This window comes from Lolium rigidum, chromosome 6 (assembly GCF_022539505.1).
Source record: "Lolium rigidum isolate FL_2022 chromosome 6, APGP_CSIRO_Lrig_0.1, whole genome shotgun sequence".
Taxonomy (NCBI): domain Eukaryota; kingdom Viridiplantae; phylum Streptophyta; class Magnoliopsida; order Poales; family Poaceae; genus Lolium; species Lolium rigidum.
The window spans coordinates 146,938,506-146,954,625 of NC_061513.1; the positions used below are offsets into that span (position 1 = coordinate 146,938,506).

General features: G+C 43.9%; 1 long non-coding RNA gene across 1 annotated transcript; it reads right to left on the reverse strand.

The window, feature by feature from the left end:
- Positions 1-5,805: 5,805 nt before the first annotated feature.
- On the reverse strand, positions 5,806-8,228 carry LOC124666622. The gene is made up of 2 exons (XR_006990953.1): positions 7,532-8,228; positions 5,806-6,280 (listed from the first exon to the last, which is right to left on the reverse strand). It is a non-coding gene; the product is annotated as an uncharacterized LOC124666622 (long non-coding RNA).
- Between the last annotated feature and the right edge of the window lie 7,892 nt (positions 8,229-16,120).

Consider the following 16,120-nt stretch of genomic DNA (forward strand, 5'->3'; position numbering starts at 1 on the left):
ACAGAGTACATACTTGGACAAGATTCTAAAGAAGTTTAGAATGGATGAAAGCAAGAAAGGGTTCTTGCCTATGTTGCCAAGTAAGGTCTTGAGTAAGACTCAAGGTCCGGCTACGACAGAAGAAAGAGAGAGGATGAATAAGATCCCCTATGCCTCAACAGTAGGCTCTATCATGTATGCCATGCTGTGTACTAGACCGGATATCGCACATGCTGTTAGTTTGACTAGCAGATATCAAAGTGATCCAGGAATGGAACACTGGACAGCGGTCAAGAATATCCTGAAGTACTTGAAAAGGACTAAGGATATGTTTCTTTGTTATGGTGGTGACCAAGAGCTCGTTGTAACCAGTTACACCGATGCAAGTTGGAACACCGATCCCGATGACTCTAAGTCTCGATCCGGGTACGTGTTTATATTGAATGGTGTCTGCAGTAAGCTGGATGAGTTCCAAGCAGTGCACGGTGGCGAAGTCTTCAACTGAATCGGAATACATAGCGGCTTCGGAAGCTTCATCAGAAGCGGTATGGATGAAGAGGTTCATTGTTGAGCTTGGTGTGGTTCCTAGTGCATTGGACCCATTAGTCATCTATTGTGACAACATGGGTGCCATCGCCAATGCACAAGAACCAAGGTCACACAAGAAGCTGAAGCATATCAAGATGCGTTTTCATTCGATTCGCGAGTACATCGAAGATGGTGAAGTAAAGATTTGCAAAGTACACATAGATCTGAATGTGGCAGATCCGTTGACTAAAGCTCTCCCTAGGGCAAAGCATGACCAACACCAGAATGCCATGGGTGTTAGGTACCTTACAATGTAATGTAGATTATTGACTCTAGTGCAAGTGGGAGACTGTTGGAGATATGCCCAAGAGGCAATAATAAAGTGGTTATTATAATATATCTTTGTGTTTATGATAAATGTTTGGATACCATGCTATAATTGTATTAAACGAAACATTGATACATGTGTGTTATGTAAACAACAAGGAGTCCCTAGTAAGCCTCTTGTATAACTAGCTTGTTGATTAATAGATGATCATAGTTTCATGATCATGAACATTGGGTGTTATTAATAACAAGGTTATGTCATTAGATGAATGATATAATGGACACACCCAAATAAGCGTAGCATAAGATCACGTCATTAAGTTCAAATTGCTATAAGCTTTCGATACATAGTTACCTAATCCTTCGACCATGAGATCGTGTAAATCACTTATACCGGAAGGGTACTTTGATTACATCAAACGCCACTGCGTAAATGGGTGGTTATAAAGATGGGATTAAGTATTCAGAAATTGTGAGTTGAGGCATATGGATCAAGAGTGGGATTTGTCCATCCCGATGACAAATAGATATACTCTGGGCCCTCTCGGTGGAATGTCGTCTGATTAGCTTGCAAGCATGTGACTAGGTCACAAGAGATGACATGCCATGGTACGAGTAAAGAGTACTTGTCGGTGGCGAGGTTGAACAAGGTATGGAGATACCGATGATCGAACCTCGGACAAGTAGAGTATCGCGTGACAAAGGGAATCGGTATCGTATGTAAATGGTTCAATCGATCACTAAGTTATCGTTGAATATGTGGGAGCCATTATGGATCTCCAGATCCCGCTATTGGTTATTGGTCGGAGAGGAGTCTCAACCATGTCTACATAGTTCACGAACCGTAGGGTGACACACTTAAGGTTTGATGTCGTTTTAAGTAGATATGAAATATGGAATGGAGTTCGAATTTTGTTCGGAGTTTCGGATGGGATCCAGGACATCACGAGGAGGCCCGGAATGGTCCGGAGAATAAGATTCATATATAGGAGGTCACTTTCCAAGTTTGGAAATGATCTGGTGCATTTATGGAAGGCGCTAGAATGTTCTAGAACCTTTCGGAAGAAATCACCATGGAAGGTGGAGTCCCGGTTGGACTCCACCAACCCTAACCAGCCAACCAAGTGGGAGGGTGGAGTCCATGGTGGACTCCACCTCCTTGGCCGGCCAAGCAAGGGGGGAAAGGGAGAGTCCCTGTCCCTCTAGGTTTCGTCCATATGGAAGTTTTTGAATTGGGGTCTTATTCGAACATTTTGGGCAAACCCTAGGGATTCCACCTATATAAAGAGGAGGAGAGGGAGGGGGCCGGACACATCAAAGCCAGCCGCACCCCCAGGGCTCCCAGGCCGGCGCCCCCCTCTCCCAAACCCTAGCCACCTCCCTCCTCCCACCTCTCCCGCAGAGCTTAGGCGAAGCCCTGCCGGAGATTCCACCACCACCGACACCACGCCGTCGTGCTGTCGAGATTCCGAGGAGGATCTACTACTTCCGTTGCCCGCTGGAACGGGGAGAAGAACGTCGTCATCAACACCGAACGTGTGACCGAGTACGGAGGTGCTGCCCGACTATGGCACCGTCAAGATCTTCTACGCGCTTTTGAAAGCGGCAAGTGATCATCTTCAGCAACAACGAGATCTAATCTTGTAGGCTTTGTAAATCTTCGAGGGTTAGTCTCATGATCTTCTCGTTGCTACCATCTTCTAGATTGGATATTGGCTTGTTATTCGTTCTTGCGGTAGGAAACTTTTTATTTTCTATGCTACGAATCCCATCACGAAGATCGATGGCATCGGAGCCACAAGGCGCCAGGTGGGCCCCATGGCATAGCTAGGGTATCAGGCCACGCCATGTGCTTCATCTTGGCCCTCCAGCTGGCCCAAGTGCGGTCCAAGCACTCGAGGTCTTGATTTTCCATAAAAACTTCCACATGAAAAATCACAGGTCCTTTTGAGTTCGTGAAGGTCAACGAAAGTCAATGTGCAATACAAGGTTTTTTACCTACATAGTTATAATACAAATAAAAGGTATATTTTAGGAAAATTCCCCAAATCATTCTAAATCATGATTATAACCACTTATATGAATCAATTATGATAGAATATGACACAATAAACTACAAAGAACATAGATGAATTTTAGATGCATCACCTGCCTTGTTAAGATCTAACAAGTGGGCTCTACCTTGCTAAAATATAGATGAGTATTAGGGGAGGAGTTATTGGGGAGCTGTTGCAAATGAAAACATTACGAAAGGAGGATTCCATACATGGACACACAGGGGACAAAATGTAGGGTAGCTCCTAGACTTGCTCTTTTTATGGGGTGGCGGCACCCTCCGCGCGGGGGCCTTCATCCATGGCTACGGCGACTTCATTGGCTGCTAGGAGGGCTTCTTTGGCGACTCTGGCACCCAATTTCTCCGCGGTATGTCCTCTAACTCGCAGAATATAAAAGCGGTTTGGGGTTTTTAACGGCAGTTATTGTTGGAGATAGTGCTCTAGAGACAAATAATAATGGATATATTATATGTCCAATGTTCACAATTAGTTTTGCGCCATACTATAACTGTATTATGAGGAAAACACTAATAGACATGTTGTATTGTAAACAATCAGTTGTGCCTGGTTAGCACGCAAGTGCATGACTGGTTCATTGAGGTTGATAGTTGGTTGAGATTTTCGTGATCATGGACACACACATCATTGACAATGAGGTCATATCATTAGATGAATGATATGGTGGACATACTCGCAACATAAAGTATTGTAACATGATCAATCGATGTCGAGTTCAATATTATGATATTAATAAAGTGCATAGTAACTTAATCCTTAGACCGCGAGATCGTATTATCACCATCTCCTGGGGTTGCTTTAATTGTTTCAACCGCCACACTGTGACATCTAGGTATATCGATGGAATTGTTGAGGCCTACGCTATCAAGAGAGGGATTTGTTCCGTCTATGTGACGGAAGATACTTAAAGGTCCCACTTGTGAGATTATATGGATGAATGTTGCGTAGCTAATGACTAGGTCATGGGGATATAATCGCATGTGAACGAGTGAATAATCCTTGTCAGTAACGATATCAAACTAGGTAGTGAGATACCGATGATCATATCCTCGGACAAGTGCAAGTATCGAATGAACAAAGGAGTAAGACTATATGCATTGGTTCAAACGACGATCATATCTTCGTGGGTTTCATAGTGATTGCAATGGTTCTCCAGACCTCTCTAGTGATCATATGGTCGGTGACCTAGTTAACCGAGTCTTGCCTTGGAAATAATATTGCCAAACAAGTACAACAAGAAGATGTCTTAAAATTATGACTTGTATGATGAACAATTGTCTTAAGGGTTTAAATTTTAAGATACTTAACTCCATAGATGTTGTGATAGACTTGATAGCACTCCTGATAGGAGTTGTTTGATGGAATTGAAGTCTAGTGGTAGCTGAGTTATGCGAAGATGTAAGGTTGTATATAAATATGACATATTGCTTTACGCGTGTCAACATATGATTTAGTGTCTGATATTGCTTTATGCGTCGCAACACGGCCGTTGTGCACACCCTTGGGATACTAGCACCACTAGCCCCATGGTTGTCACAATATTATAAAGTCATTCATGTTTTTTACTTGGAAACTGTCAAAGGAATCCGAAATATATCGATCCCAAGTCTTGGCATGGACTCGTTACTGTTAGATGACTATATTCTTGAAGGACAATGAATGGAGAGTAAGTGTTTTGATAGCCTTGATCAATTGATGTGGGCGTAATTAAGATACTTCATTGCTTATATCTCTTTAGACATGAATGCTCATACTTAATTTGATGATAATGAACTTCCAGTGTTCCTTGCCAAACTGAGAGTTAACTATTTAAGTTAGAGTAATTATTTCTACAACTAGCTATGCATACTTATAATCTTTATTGTGATTGTCTCGAGTTACCAATGCTTGTATCGTACTCTTGGTACTTCACTAACTATGCTAAGCTTTCAAATGGAAGAAGTGCTGGACTCATAAGGCTACCACTTGTAAGTGACTTTGCTTTCTCGTTGTTTTGGTTTAAACGCCAAGTTCCTTATGTTCTTTGTTTCTTGCTCAAGGACGATCAAGTTTAAGCTTGGGAATGTTGATGGCTGTGAAATATGCCATATTTTCTCGCGTTTAAACCCTTAGCTAAGTCAAGAAATTGACTAAGTTTGCCTCTCAACTTGCCACTAATGCATAATCAATGCAAAGATGTGCAATCTCTTCTATTTTTTGATATTGTGCAGGATATCACGTCATAATGGCAAATGGACCTGCAATTACTAAAGAAAATCACGTCAGCAGCATGGCAAAGTTGACTACGCTCGGAAAGTTGGTTCCAGGGGCTTTAACGGGCATCAGTACGGGCAAGCCCCGCCCGTACCATGCGCCCATGCGTTCCCGAGGTCAAATTCTATAAAAGTTGTGAAGGGACCGATGCCAAACAGAGAGCCATTCATCGTCAAACAGAGCCGCCATCCACCAGATCCATCTGCAACACACCGAAGGAGATCCATTCCCCTAGTTCATCCATTCCATCCTCCATATCCTTCATAGCCATATCCATCACCATTGTAATAGAGATCTCCTTGAGATTGGCGATCATTGTAAGAATATTGTGATTTCAATCTAAATATTTTGCACAATGATTTCTTTGTTTGATCTTGATATTGATATTATGTGTGAGTAGTCCTCACGAGCTGCGGGTTAGGGTAAATCCTCACAGCAACTATGTGCATCTAATCTTATCACTATTGCAGAATAGGCCTCTAGTGACATGCACAATGACTTGTTAGTGACAGGCATTGAGCCTGTCACTAATGACTAGTCACTGGTATCCGGTTACTAGTGACAGGCATGTGTGCATACCAATGACAGGCAAAAACAAATGCCTGTCACTAGTGGTGATGGAAGGCCGCAGCACTATGAGGTATTGTAGTGACATGCTCGTTATCCTGCCTGTCAGTGGTTTGAATTTGGATAATAAAAAATAAATGCCTTTTCCACGAATATTCTATATAGCACAATAAGATGTTATACATTTTCCATGAATATCTCAGATTGCACAATAAAATATTGTACCAATGATACGTCCACATCACCCAATATGACAACATTTGCACAAAAGTTGCAATCATGTACATGCTCTGGAATGCATCCGCTGCTATCCAAGGTAGAACTGAAGGTTCAGAGGCTTGTCTCAATGTTGATATCTTCTTTTCCATCTTCATTTGATACAGATGGTTTGTTCAATGTTATGATCTGGTCCAGCATGGCCTCGCACTCCTTCACAAGCTGGTACAGGCGGTCAATGATGAAGAAATGCTAAAGCAACACATTTTGAATGAAAGGGAGACTGATAAAGGTCCCACTTCTCTTGTCATACTTCTTGAGAATCTTGGCCAGTCCTGTAATGGCAAAAGGGAACATAAACATAGTAGAAAATGAGAAAATACTAGTAAGTTTGCACAGCTTCTACTATTGATAAATATACCTAAATTCACATGCACAAATATAGAGCATATTTATTAGCAGTTTCATGTTTACATAAGATAATCTGATAGAAGTAAAAAAATTACAAACAAATGTGTGCTTTAAATAAGATATATTGAGCAAAGCTATAATCCAACATCAGATGCAACTATTTCCCCCTGGATGATAAAATACAATGGGACAGTAACAACTGGATATGATGATTCCCAAGATCAAAAAAATCCCTCCTACATGAAGATATAATGGATTTGCTAAAATTGCTGCCATAAGATCTCAGTAGCCTCTTACCTCAGCAATAATTTGTGAAAATAATTTACAATGCTTAAAATACCAGTTAACATGAATAAAATGGACAAGATGATAGTGGTGTCCTCCATTACAGCTAACAGCGGTGCCCATCCACTCACAGAACAGCTAACAGCAGATTAGGGATTGAAGGCATCGTATGCTTCCTCACCATATAATTGTAAGGAGAGCCCTTTACAAAATCATGAAGCATGCACGTTGCTAATTGTCACTAAAGTCTGAAGAGTAGAATCAATAACGTGTTGGTACATATGAAAAAAAAATCTCAGAGAACAGAGGCAGTCTTAACGTGCAGGATTCCGCTGTAAGGGGAGGCGCTTGGAGTACCCAGCGTCAAGCGAGGACTGGCGGTATACGCCATGCTTGTGGCGCGACACTGCGAACCAAGACGCCAGCCACCTACTCAGCAGCCGTGATTCCTGCTCCTACCGCGACCAGGACCATCGTCCTAGGCGACGGAGGTGATTCTGGATCCACGGTGGACGGTGCGTCCGGATTTTATTACTGTATCATTTTGCAACCAAAGTACATAAGAAAAATGCAATAGTACATAGCAAAACTATAGTTGTTTTTGCGCTAGTTTAAAACCAAAACGATTGTAAAAGTATATTCCCAGTAGCCCAGCAGAGAACCAAAAATTAACAAAAGACATCAGCACATAACTTGGCATCATTTCTAGTAAGCTCTCGGTAATCTTTTGGAAAGGGAATTTGAGGGAAGTTGGGTAGAGAGAGAAGATCAACGAGGCAGGAGGGAAGCTATGGATTGTTAGTGTTAACAGATTTCCACTATTACTAATCATGAAGAGAAAACATACATTTCAAACTGACCAAATATATGATGAATAAAATTCCCCTTACCTCATCCGGTGATCATGCATGCTTGATCAATTTGTGCCAGTGGGGCTTCTTGTGACTTAGTTTCTTCTGCGGTACCTTCTTCAGTTTCAGAAGCAGGAGGTGAATCGGAATCATCAGCAGATGAGTCATAGCTGTTTGAAGATTCTTACATAAAGATGCCAGTATTAGCTATTATGTTTTCGAGAACTTAGAAATCTGACGGAAATGATATAATTTCTTTGATACTATATTTTCAAGGATAATGATTTACAAGCTGAAACTTCGGAAAATAACTTTTTCGCTAGTGCCCATAAAAGATCTTGGTTTTCTGCCAGTCTTTCTTTTCCATAGGTGATTATCATCTGTCATCATGAATTAACAATACTTATGAGTTATGACAAAGCTAATGATAATAGCAGCCCGCATTAAAACATCAGGTAAAGTGGGTTGTTCTCATTTCAGTCATAGTACTACAATGATTAGTCATAGATTGTTGAACAAGCACTAGAAGGTTGATAGCAAAAACTTTTCCCATTTGCATGATGGTTGGATTTTGTTGACTGACTATGGATCAGTGAAGTGTTTTCAGTGAATGTCAAAAATTTATTCTCTAATGATATACATTCAATATATGCAATTGGACGGGAGCTTTTTTGGAGGCAATTAAACTTAGTTTATAAAGCAGTATAACACAGAACTACAAAGTGTTGCGTCGGCGTCAGATACCTTCAGAGGTAGTCATCGGGAGGCGGCGGCCTCGCGTCCGGTGAATGGGTGGCGCGACTTTGGGGATGCAGGGCTGAGCAGAGGTCGGGATGCAGGGCCACGCGTCGCTTAGGGCGTCAGCCGCGCAGCGGTAGGATGTCCTCGCGTCGGACGCCGGCGTTAGAGTGGGCTGGCGGCGCGGCGGCGTTGGAGTGGGCTGCCAGCGCGGCTTTAGGGATGGGGCGCAGGGCGGCCATCGTTGGAGAGGTCGACGGCGCTGTGTTTCGGACGGGGCACAAGGTAGCCGGCGCGATTTCTCGTACGGAGTGCAGGGCGACCGGCGACCGACGCGGAGTTGCGACCGGAAGAAGGGCGGCGGCGGTTGTGGATTGGGGATTGGAAGGGCTCCGATCACGGGGTAATGGAGTACTAGCTCAACTGGCCCATTTTTTTTTCTTTGGCTAAGTCCCCGCTGGTATTTTAGCGATTGCAAAGTAATGCTGGTATTTTTCTTGTGGCTAATTCGTAACAACTACTCCCGTGAGTATAGGTCTCCTCACCTCCGGCTGGGACTTGCACGAGTTTCTACACCACCCGTTCCGCTTTTCGTGCCGTTTTAGCTGTGGATCGCTAGTTGTCTCGCCTTCTCCGTATGATGCGTTGAAAGTAGAATAGAGAGACAAATAAGAGAGACAACAAATGATTCAACTATTCTGTTCCATTGATGATTCACAGCTTATATACAAGGGGAAGGGATGCGAATATGGGTCACGTCCGTGCGAATAGGTGTGAGAAAGGGTTGTGTCTATTGACAAACCAATCAACATAGAGAATTACATGAGGGAGGATTGCCCCTTTAATTAACCTATTAATTAAATCCTAACACTCCCCCTAATCCTTCCTTGTCCTTGTGCTTGGTCATCTCTAGAATCATCTTTGGAATCATCTCCTCTAAAAACCCTGTGGGAAAAATACGAGGAGAGTAGTGTGTATTTTATGTTGCTAAAACTCCTTAAAACCCAGTGGGAAAATAAGAAGAAAATGGTGCAACATATAATGGTTAGATATACTGTTACAACTCCTTCAAAACCCAGTGGGAAAAATAAGGAGAAAATGACACAGCGTATAATTGGTATTGTCTCTTTGTTAACTCAATATGAGAAAAACCTTGTAAAAGGGAAAAACCCATAGAGTTTAGAGAACAATATATGTCGTATATACTTTCCTAAAAACCCCGGTGGGGAAAACAGAAAATATGACATATCATCTTGTGTTGATATTACCTCATTAAAAACCTTGATGAGAACCTGTGTAGTAAACTCATAAAGGGAAAAGGAGTGCAATATGATGCTTTGAACATGATTGATTCAGGAAGATACTCCCCCTGATTCTTGCAAATTTGGAAGCCGTCGCATACCAATTCCATAAAATACTTCTGGAATGTTGAAGTTGGTAGAGACTTGGTGAACAAACCAACATCATTATTGTGTGATTTGACTTGCAAGATGTTTATTCCCCAATTCTTCTGAAGTTCATGGAGATAAAACAATCTAGAGGCAATATGCTTAGTGATATTGCTCTTGATCTATCATGTTTGCATCCATGCAACACAAGCAACATTATCTGTGTAGATAATGATTGATGGTTCAAGAGAACCAATACCACATGACTGATGTATGTGGTTCATCATTCCATAAAGCTACACGTGTGTACGAGGCCTTGTATTTTAGAATGATTGGTAGGTGTAGTCACCAGAGTCTGTCTCGAAGACATCAATGAAGTGACCGTTCTACCATGTTGATACACATTGTGGGGATCATTCAAGTAGCCAACATCAGTGTATCCTGATGCTATTGGAGTTCAGATTTCTCTAAAATTACAAGAATATGTCAAGTAATGTGTTGTTCCTTGGAGATATCGAAAGATATTCTTGATTCCCAACCAATTGTGTTGGTGAGTCCAATGGCACGGAGATATGAAACCTCAAGTCCCAACATCCCTTCTACATCATCCTGTGGTTTGAGTGAATCTTTCTCTACGTCTAGAGATCGAACAACCGGCATGGGAGATGGATATGACTTGTCCATTTTAAGTTTCTCCAATATTTATAATATAGATAACTTGGTGTACCATAATACTTGAGTGAAGTAGCTCGACTTGTAGTATCAAGCACTGTTTGGGTTAAACCAAATCCTTCATCTCAAATTCCGTCTTTAGGATGATCATGTGCTTCGTCATTGCAAGAGAAATACTTGTGTATGACAAAAACGCATGAGTAATCATCATTGTAGGAGTAATCCTTGTGTATAAGGAACTCACTACGTCGGTTGTACCAAAAAATACCGACAACAATAAGTCATATTCCGACTTAAAGATTTTACACAATACATGTTGCATTTGCATTTCGATTCGGGTTGAGATTCCATCGGGAACCATACATATCCAAATCTAGTGATCCACATCAATATGTAGTCACTACATCTATCGACTGCATAGATAGATGATTTTGTATTGCCGATGATATAATGTACCGGAAATAGGATTTCACTCGCATCTGGAGATTAGGTCTCGGATCTCTGCGTAAATCCAACCTTGTGCTACAAGCCTTGCTTTCTCACCACCTTGTTATGTCATTCCGTTGCTGGAAGAGAACATATTGAACCGCATAGGGAATTCATTTGGAGGAGCGAGGCTAATTCTGCTTGGATTGCATCCTTCGATTGTTTCAGTTCGAGCAAGTGGTTTACACTCTGCCATGGCCATGGTCTTTAGATCTGAATCATTGTGAAGGATGTTTGCAATAATACAAGAGAAATATTGTCGACATTTGTAGGCTTTAATCATATGATTCTCTAGAATCGATATAATAGGAGGAAATCTCAAGCACCCATGATGACTCTTCGTGATTTCCCAATACGCGTGAGTCCGGGTGTTCCGATATCCCAACCAGTGTGTGCAAGCTGAAGCTGGGTTGTGGAGGTTTCCCTTCCACTGGGTGTATACTACCCATCAGGTGTTTATCAACGCTAGATTGATATGTATTTACTGATTCAGAGGATTTCTCCTCGTCTTTCCTCGTTGCTTGCAGGAAGCTAGATCCTGGTTAGAGGCCGTACTACTCCCCCTCTTTTAAGAAATAGGGAGTTGAGTGGTTTTTATTGGTACCTCCACTCTTTCGGGCGCATTTCTAGCCGGATTAAAGGATTATATAACACCTTTGAGATCAGTAAATGAATATGGCAGGTTATTTGCGAACTGTTGCAAATTTGTGAATCCTAGACGTATAGTCTATATTATTGAGTATGTGGACATGAGGAGGAACGTGGAGTTCCAAATGATTTCCTGGCATTCTATTTGGTACTTGAAATCTCCCCCTAATGCCTGGAAATATCCATCCTTCAATATTTGCAATCAGCGTACGAGGCTATGAACGGATCTCTTATGAGGAGTTCAAGGTACTTTGTGATCGACGGAGATCTGTACCCCACATAGATCCCTAATTTGTGGGCCTATGATGTACGCTGCGGTGGTGAGATCAGTACGCGTGAAGCGATTCCGAACTTACGCAGATGGGAAATGCTCGGAGGATTTCCACGTATCAATTGCAGAGGGGAAGTTCTGCAATATGCAGTTAGTTAGTCAAGGTTGTGTAAAGCCGCATGACTCCAACATGAAGTTGGTAAAATTTCAACTCATTAACAAAGGTCCTGCAAGGAAGCTGATACTCTTGCTCAGATATTCAACCAACCTTTTGTGTATGAACATATAGGACAAAGTGCTGAACTTCCATCTTCGAAAGCCATGCTATAATTATTGGAGGCACATGAAAAGAATTCTGCGTCATTATCTATTTGAATTGATTATAATTCGTTTTTAGTCCATACAATGGTTGGATGAGACCACAAATATCACCTCAAATGCATTCGATCGAGGGACTTACGTGATCCGGCTTTGATCTTGAGGTATATGAGAACCTCAAAATGAGCTACATAATATCTGGTGATTGATGAAACTTAGCTTCATGCCAATCACGACCAATGGAATTGATTTATGTGCAACATGTGCTACAGGTTGGATGTACGTGTAGTACAATCCAAACAATAGAGAGGGTACCTTTTCAAATACTTGTTCCTCATCCATTTAAATACTCAATTTGAGAATCGAGTCATTGCGATTTTGCTATCTTATAAATAGCCATGGAATTATCTACATGTGGAGTTTCTGTGGCGACATGGCCACGGGTCGACAAAATCATCAATGTCCAGGACCCATGTTAAATGATTACTCCCACATAATGTCATCTCATCGCACTACCTTTCAAGAAAGGTCAGCCATATGATGCAAGAAATGTTCATGCATTAATTTACCATCAGTAAATTAAGTAGGATGAAAATGCTATGGCTGAGCATAATCATGGTCATGGTGATTCGTAGTGACCCATAGGTCAAGCCTTCCACAAGAATACCACAATGTGGTGTAGATCTTCAAATTAAAGTTAGTCACCTCAAAAGGGACAAACCTTTAATTTCCTTAAAACACATGGAGGTAGTCAACCACCTGGTGGTGCCTCACTCTTATGGACATTCTTATCGATCATAGCCTCCACAACCTTATGTTATTTATAACACATGAAGGTAATCACCACAAAATGGTGTTAAACCTCTCAGTTGTGCCTGAAAATTAATTCGTAGCTATGATGACGTCTCATAAGTTGTGTTTGCATGGAAGGTAATCACCAAATTATGCAAGTATTTTGCATAATTCTCTTCATACCATAACATGGCGATGTTATCGTCGCCAATGTCTTGGTTCCACATTTGATGGAGTATGTGACACGAAAGTCACAACCAATGACAAATGCTATGAAGTTGTGAAGCATTTGGAAAAACTTCATCAAGGTAGTCACCAGATGTGTAGACATCATATTTTTAAACGAAAATTATTTCGTTGCTATGATCCCATGCCATAAATATTGTGCCTTCACTTTTGCTTAAAACACATGGAGATAATCACTACTAAGTAGTGTAGATCTCACTCTTATGGAGCTTTTCCAACCTTGTGTTCATTAAAACACATTGAAGGTAATCACCACACATATATGGTGGCGTAGACCTCACAGTTGGGAAGGAAGTTAATGCTCTTTGTAATGCAATCCATAAGTTGTGTGCAAAATTGAAGGGGTCATTATGTCTGAATGACACAAATAGACCTCAAGATAACGGTGCATAATCTACAGTTAAGTAGTAGATGCCACTTATCAATTACCTTCTAATTCACAAGTGTAAACTTGAAATAGTTATGCAAGTGTCATACTCTTGCTACCTGATGTTTTCCAAATTTGCAAGCAAATTCCATATTCTATAAGAATAATGGAGCCACCATATTGCTTTGCAACAGTATTACCCATGTAATACATACGTCATTTTACATGCGTAAAATGATGCATAATTAATTATTATGCAATTCAGCAGGACACGATGGTTTATCATGTATATTTGCTCTCAAGCCTCGCAAATAACAATAAACGCATGGTCACATTGCTGAAAACAGCAAGAGTCCAACAAAACTCGATTGCAATTTCCATAAGTCCAAGAGGTAGATCTCAAGATCTGAAATGTCTTGAGATGAACCACAAATTTTATGGACTTCAATGAAATTGTAACATAACACGGGAGACAATTTGTAAAATTGTCAAAGAGATAGTTTTCTTCTCTCCCGTGCGGTTAAACCGCCGCCGTCCGGCCTTGCCAGAAGTTGCCGCTCATGGCCGCCAATGTGCCATGCTTTGACGGCTGCACGCGGCCGCGCGGGGTGGCCGCCCGCTTTCGCGCCGGGGCTGAGGTCCGCCCACGTCGGGAGCCGCCAGGCCAAGAGCCGCGGGCGCCGCCGCGCTGCGGTTTGTCGTCCCCTCGAACCGCCGACGGGTCGGGCTGGAGGACGTCGCGGGCAGAAACGCTTCCCCATCGGGTGTGGAGCACAGTTGTCGCCGTCTCTCCTTTGCGTCGCAGGTCCATAGGAGCCGTCGGGCACGAGCACGCCAGTTTCCCGGACGCGTCGTGGGATGCGGACGCGAGTCACGCAAAGGCAGGACAAGGCGTCTCCACCCGACGTAGCGGCAACGGGCTACCGACCACGTTGCGCGCCGTCGATCGTGAAGACTGCGCTTCTCCGCTGCGTACGCCGGCTGGTCCTGGTCGTGGGCGTCGCCGTTCCGTTTTCGCAAGGGTTCTCCTCGCCGCCGGTCGGAATGCATCTTGAGGAGGCCGTTCCACGATCCCAAGTCGCCGACACAAGTCGTTCTTGTATTCTGGTTAGAAGACAGAAGAGTTCATCAATCAGTCCGCTAATTAATCTCAGTTAAAACCGATGCACAAAAGATTGAGTGGGTGCATGCGACTGCATGCTAATTAATCCATGATGTCGGTCGATTTTTCTTCTGGATGTTTGCATCGTTGGTAGCCGGCCATGAAGATTTTCTTCCCTTGGGTGCATGCGAGTGCATATCCTTATGAGTGAAATGCATCCACCGCCCTCGAACTTGTTAGCCATGTCTAAAATGGTCCTTGAAGTCAGAAAATGATCTAATGCGGTCCTTGATCTTGTTTCATACGCCAACATACGGTCCTAGCCTTGTATTTTGCTGACGTGTCGCGTATTGGCCTGTCTGCAGACCGTCCAGTGTCTCCTCTTGTCTAGAAAAAAAAAAGCAAGCCGCGTGTGGCGTCGTCACCGCCGTCTCCGTCGCGATTCCCGCTGCCGCACCATGCTCGCGTCTCTAGAATAAACATGGAGAGTGAGAGAGCCACCTCGCTTCCCTCTACCAATTCCACACCCCACCTCATCCTCTCTCCCTCTCCGGCGAGTTCCGGCGTGCAAGTCGTCCGCGTCCGTCGTGGCGACCCGGCCGTCGTATCCGACACTGGCAGAGCACGACATCGACTCCGACTCTCCGAGGCTCCGACTCGTCGCGCCGCTCCTCCCTTCCGTTTGATTCGAGCTGGGACACATGTGATCGACGTCATCGTCATCCTCTTTTGCCACTCCGGCCGGTCGTCTTTCCCATGCTCTGCCTTGCTGCGGTGGTCATGCATGGTGCTCCGGCTGTAGAATCCATCAGGTTCGTGTAGTCGTCGTCCTATATGTCCAATGGATCCAGCCCCTGCTCCCTCTCTGTGCTCTGGGCGGGCCTCGTCGTTGGCGTCTCGGCGTACTACCGGTGCACCGGCAGCCCTCGCAGAACTAGACATGTCTGGGGCGTCCCCACACTCGTGTCTCGTGGTCACGGACTCACGGCCGCGCCGGCGGACAGGCAAGGTCTGCCGCTCCCAGTGATCGCGTGGGCCACGTTCACATTCTCCTTGAAACAGGTTCTACGGTGCGCACATCCCGGCCGTTGTCCGCACACTGACCAGCTGCGGGTGGTTCGGGATCGAGTCGTGGATTGGCGGCCGCACCATCTTCCTCCTCCTGCCCGCGCGGCTCAAGATGTACGCTCTGCTGCTGTCTGTCACTGGTGCCCGGCCTCGGCGCTCCAAATCGTGTGCCTCCTTGCCTTCTCGGTGGCGCAGCTCGCCCTCGCCATGATCATGCGCGGCATGGACGACACCCACAAGCTCGAGAAGTACTCCGCGCCGGTGCATGTCGCGCTCACCTCTGTGCTGCTAGCGTGACCGGCTGGGCCTACATCTCCGTCGGTGGCTTCGTGGCCATCCTCTCGCAGTCTCGATCAGGGTTCTCGCTGCCACCACCACTAGTGGAGAAGAGGCCTTTGGTCCCAACCAAATGTCCCAGTGCAGAACCAAACCGGGACTAATGTGGGCATTGGTCCCGGTTCGTTTTGCGGGACAATCCACTAGCCCAGAGCTTGTCCGGTAGTGAGCCTTTGGACCGAGTTTGTAATACAGG